This window comes from Panthera uncia, unplaced genomic scaffold (assembly GCF_023721935.1).
Source record: "Panthera uncia isolate 11264 unplaced genomic scaffold, Puncia_PCG_1.0 HiC_scaffold_1292, whole genome shotgun sequence".
In the NCBI taxonomy this organism is placed as follows: domain Eukaryota; kingdom Metazoa; phylum Chordata; class Mammalia; order Carnivora; family Felidae; genus Panthera; species Panthera uncia.
The window spans coordinates 93,422-99,153 of NW_026057912.1; the positions used below are offsets into that span (position 1 = coordinate 93,422).

Below are 5,732 nucleotides of genomic sequence, written 5' to 3' on the forward strand. Positions count from 1 at the left end.
TGAGAATTTGAAAAAATGAATACACTGAAGTAGACTAAAATGAGATGATGGGGGTAAAATAGAGTTTGAAAAAATATACACAAAAGTAAAGAATATAGTAGAAAAAAGTGAAAGAAAAATATTTTTAATAAAAATTAAAAATAAGTATGAATTTTTTCTTTTCCTGTGTTTAAGAAAAAAAGAAAAGAACAAAAAAGAGAAGAAAGAAAAAAAGAAATTGGTTGAAATTTTGAAAAAGTGAATATACTGTAGTGGACTAAAATAAAATGATGGAAGTAAAATAGAATTTGAAAAAATTTACATAAAGGCAAAAAATATAGTAATAAAAATATTTTTAATAGAAATTTAAAGTAAAAATTAAGTTTTTCTCTCTCTGCATTCAAGAAAAAGAAAAGAAATGAAAAAGGGAAAAAAGAAAAAGAAAGAAAAAAGGAAATTGTTTGAAAATTTAAAAAGGTGAATATACTGAAGTAGACTAAAATAAAATGATGGAAGTAAAATAGAATTTGAAAAAATTTACACAAAAGTAAAACATATAGTTATAAAAATTAAAGACAAAGATTTTTAATAAAAACTGAAAATAAAAATGAATTTTTTTTCTTTCTGTATTCAAGAAAAAAAAAAGAATTGTAAAAGAAAAAAAAAAGAAAGAAAATTGAATAGATGAACCTGCTAACAGATTGAAGTAGGACTGAAATTGCTTTGTTTTCCCCTAGAAGTCAGTCTATGTAGCTCTTTATAGTCTATAAATTAAGCCAGCGGTGAGACTTGTGTTCTTGAAGACTGAAGTTTGCCCAGTTGTGCAGGGCGAAGTGTAACAGCTCCGCTCTCCACTAGATGGCGCTGCTAGCCTACTGGGGTGGATTGTTGCGGTGCTCGTAGGTGCGTATACGCATGCGCGGGAGCGGTGAAAATGGTGCCACCCAGCTACCCAGTCTGTTCTCCTGGATCAGCAATCGTGCAGTGGTCCTCTCTTTTCAGGTTTCGTCCACTCCCCACTTTTTCATTCTCTGTGACCAGGCCCCAGGCAGTACCTCTCTCCCAAGTTTTGTCTCAGATGTGGCTGTTTTCCCCTGCCCCTTACTTCTGAAGGACTGCGGCTTTGACCCACTCCGCCCCTCTACGGGAGGGTCTCACTGAGCAATGGCCGAATGAGCAATGGCCGAATATTGGCTGTACCCAGGAACTCCTGCTGGACCCTGCTGCTGCCAGTGTCCCAAGACTGAGGCCAGTTGCCAGCCTGCCCCAGAAAATGTTCGCGAGATAGTGTAGCAGCAGCTTTTCAGGGATTATGGAAAATCACAACACACATCTGGCACCAGGCTTCACCCTTAACGACCTCGTTCCAGCACCAGTGAATGTGGCCGTTTTTCTGGGGTCTGCTGGGACCAGGTGGCTTCAACAGTCTCTACCAAATGTCCTTCCAGCAGTGGAACTGCTTTTCCCTGTGTGGCCCAAGAACCTCCCGGACCCCACTCTGTTCCTGGGGATTTGCCCTTCCCACCAGAGCACCGCCAGGTATCGAGCTGCAGAGTTGCAGCCTTTGTGCTCCCCTTGTTTACAGTCTTAAGGGAAGTTAAACCCTCTCCTTTCTCCTTTCTCCCTTTTTAGTTTAGTCCCTGTGGCTGTTTCCAATTTTCCACTTTCTCTCCAGCTGCTTTTGGGGACGGGTGCTTTTCCCGTATTCTCCCTCCCTCCCCAGTCTCTGTCCTCTTTCCTCCTGCAAAAGCGGTTCCCTACCTGTCACAGCTTCTCACTCCCCAAGTTCAGCTCTCCATACCGCGTACCTGCTGAATTCTGTGGTTCAGGTTGTGCAGATTGTTGTGTTAATCCTGCAATCAGTTTTCTAGGTGTGTAGGATGGTTTAGTGTTGGTCTGAATGTATTTCATGGATGCAAGACACACAAAAAACTTTCATGCTGGCTCCTTCTCCGCTTTTGGCTAATCATTTGAGGAGGGTTAAAAGATTCATAATGTATCTGTTTGATGAAGTTGAGCAGTAGTATCTGTGGGCCAGATATTTCATGGTATTTAGAGACTAGGCAGTGGATTGTGAGCTTGGGGCAAATTTATTTGTTATTAATTCTTTTTCCTTCAGCTCACCTCATGAGCAGATATATAGTTTTCAAAAATAACCTGTCAACAACTTTGGAATCTCCCAGTTGGGTAGGTCCTTAGAGAGGAGATAGATTTTCTTGATTAAACAATGTACCACCTCACTAGACAGGCTTGAAAGAGATGGAAAAAATGGAGTTATTAACCATCTCAGTGCTCTTCAGAAAATGCAATTTCTATTTCAGCAAGGCAAATAATTTCTCTTTGGGTAAATAACAAAAGTGGACTGTAAACTCTCCTTCCCTTTGTGCTATGCCTGAGAACTCAGGTCTGTAAAGATTCCACAGGTTCACTTCCTTCTCCCAGTTGTCTGTGCATGGTGGACAGAGTTGAGGCCTGGAAATGTTATGTTATGACTTTTAGAACTCTCGCAGAGCACATCCTGCCTACTGGGCTTCAAGTTCTCAAAAGAAAATATAAGATGTTGTGCAAACCGTATATTAACAAGATGATGAAAACAAAACACAAGATGGTACATTAAAAGCGTTCATCGTTTCCTCCAGAGATTCAAAGACATGCCTATCAGGCACCTATAATATGCTTAGTAATTGGTTAGGATGAACAAGCCATTTATTGGGCATTCAGTAATGACATATACACGATGAATACTAGGAGTCAAATATAGCATGATAGAAGACAAAATCAGATACCGTAAGGACCAAAAGGATGGTGGTCAAGAAAACTGAGATAATCAGCAAAACCTTTAAGAGTCTTCACTAGTGAGAATGATTTGCCTAGTAGCCAAAGCCTTCATTGTTTTCCTTATGGAGCCAACATGATACATTGCCTGATTGTTTTTTATCAGCTAACATTCCATGCCCTCAGAAATGTGATCATTTAGGCCACAGCAGGCTTCTTCTACAGAGGCCTAAGTCCTCCTGAGTTCTTCTATTTATCTGGGGACTCCAGAAATTTGCAGTGTATGGTCAGGCTTATGAACCATATGGTCGAGGAGCCCCTCAAAGGACAGCTGGGCTTCAGAGACATGCCCAAGGGTGAGCCTTTGGAAGAGATACTCAGCCAAGCCAACCTATGGGCCAACGAGCCTGCAGATCTTAGTCAGGTGTTTCCCCATATCCTTGACGAGTTTTACCTCTACATCCAGAAAGTGGTTCTCCAGGAAGTCACAGACATGGGAGTCTACTCAGGCAGAACCCAGGGCATGCATATCTAAAAGGGCCTCGTTCAGGTTCTTTTCCAGAACCAGGTGGCTTCCGAGGTGTCCAGGGTTTTACCTATGCATCCTGGGACAGCTTCTGCATGTTCTAGAAGAGGGTGTGGCTGCTGCACTCGTTTTGCATCTTCAAGAGAAGCTCAGTGCCCTCCAACCTCTCCTCAGCCAACCACAGAAGAAGTGCCCCCTTCCTCACCCCCCAGCCACATCCTTGCAGTGGAAATAGAAGCCAAGAGAGAGGTAGGTGTAGGAGGCCCTCAGATGCATGTTGACGATGAGGTTTTTGGCAACCTCCACCTCAGTGTAATATTTCTAACTAATCTGGGAGCTCGTGGTTGATTGGTAATTAGGAGCTAAGTTGGAAAGAAAGTATTGGTTGGTCCCAGAGGCAGATGGTGGCCAAGAAGATGGCTCTGGTTGCCACTGGCAAAAAGGTTAGAGGGTGGTCAGAGGCTAGTAGAGGGGGCATTCCTGGGTCTGTTCTGTCCAAATACTGTTGAAGCAAAAGACAGATCCCTGGAACCACTGGGCACACCGCCTCACTGCCCCTGTCTTCTTCTCAAGCCTTACTGTTATTTTTTTTAATGTTTATTTATTTTTGAGAGAGAGAGAGAGAGAGAGAGAGGGAGGGAGAGAGAACAAGCAGGGGAGGCACAGAGAGAGAGGAAGACAGAGGATCCAAAGTGGTCTCTGTGCTGACAGAGGCTTGATCTCACAAACTGTGAGATCATGACCTGAGCTGAAGTCCCACTCTCAACCAACTGAGCCACCCAGGTGCTCCTCAAGCCCCACCATTATTGAAGGGGCACAGACCTTGGAATCAAAGCAAACTGGGCTTGAGGGGTGCCTGGGTGGCTCAGCCAGTTAAGCGTCCGACTTTGGCTCAGGTCATGATCTCACGGTTTGTGAGTTTGAGCCCCTCATCAGGCTCTGTACTGACAGCTCAGAGCCTGGAGCCTGCTTAGGATTCTGGATACCTCATAGCATTCGGAATTGCCCCTCCAGTGAAATCCTAAAGATCTACATTTTTTACATTACCTTTTCATATCATTCTAACTCTCTTATTTCTATACTCATACCTATTCTCCAATTTTTCTTGATTCTCCATTCATCCTTGTTCTTCCTCTCCTTTCTTGTGTCTCAAAGTATAGGCATGACTAATAACACTCTTTGACAACTTTCTTGTTTCCTCATCTAGCCTCATTTAGCAGCAAAACTCCACTGCTAAATCAAACCACATGATTACCTCTTCTGTTTTTATACCCAGTCTCTAGAGAGCTATTAGAAAAACAAGATTAAACTTTGGTGAGTATTTTTAAGTATACTTTTTCCAGCCCAGCTCTGGTGAAGTTCCTCTGAGCTCTTCACATTTCAAAACACAACATTCTCCTTGGGTTTCCTGCATATCACCTCTCTGAAATCTCCCAGCTGAAACTCTAGCCATGTACATCATGAGAGGAACTTCCCTATCTTTTCTGCTACTTCCCCTCTCTCAATCGTTTCCCAGTTCCTCCCCCTATAATTACATAGATCCACATAGTAGAAGGTTCTGTACTTATCTTTTCCTATTTACTTTAGGACATCATTCTATTGTTCACCCCTCTCTCTTCTGTTGCTTTACTCTTCATCCACGTACTTTCTTTCTCTCTCAAATTGAAATATGTCCAGGGTCTTCTCTCCTTCATATGCTCCCCTTCCCCAGACACTATCTTTTCTTTAATATTTATTTATTTATTTATTTACTTTGAGAGAGAGAGAGAGAGAGAGAGAGAGAGAGAGAGAAAGTGTGCATGTGAGTGGGGAAGGGACAGAGAGAGAGAGAGAGAGAGAGAGAATCCCAAGCAGGCTCTGCACTCTCAGCACAGAGCCTGACTCAGGTCTCCATCTCACAAATCATGAGATGACGACCTGAGCCAAGACGAAGAGTCGGGACGCCTAACCGACTGAGCTGTGTAAGTGCCCCTCCCCAGACACTATTAACTCTCAGTTTGAAACATTCCTACTGGTCTTTGCTGTTATAAATCTCCTACCTCTCCTTCCTCCTCCTCTTTCTCCCCCTCTTCTTCCTCCTCCTCCCCCTTCATCTTTGGTCTTCCAGTAAATACATGAACACTTTGTAGAGTTCTATCTTCAACCCTTTCCTACCGTCATTCTGGATCATCTCATATGGAGATTCTGGTCACAGTATTTAATAACTGGCAAAGGTGGGCATGGACAAATAGAAACAGATTCTGGCCATAAGCATCTGACAGAGCCATGCCAGAGCATCACAGCTGAGCATTAGCCCTGCCTCCACGGCATCCACAGTCACCTGTTCCCCAATCTGTACCACCACCCTGAACCTCTTCCGTAAATCAAAGTGGACACATTCACTGGGACATAGCACAGGCACCATAAGTTTAACGTTTCCTAAACTGAGCTCTTCTTTCCCTCTTTCTTCCAA

The 5,732-nt window shown here is 43.1% G+C and overlaps 1 pseudogene; it reads right to left on the bottom strand.

The window, feature by feature from the left end:
* Positions 1-3,007: 3,007 nt before the first annotated feature.
* LOC125916881 (ferritin light chain-like) lies at positions 3,008-5,440 on the bottom strand (annotated as a pseudogene).
* Between the last annotated feature and the right edge of the window lie 292 nt (positions 5,441-5,732).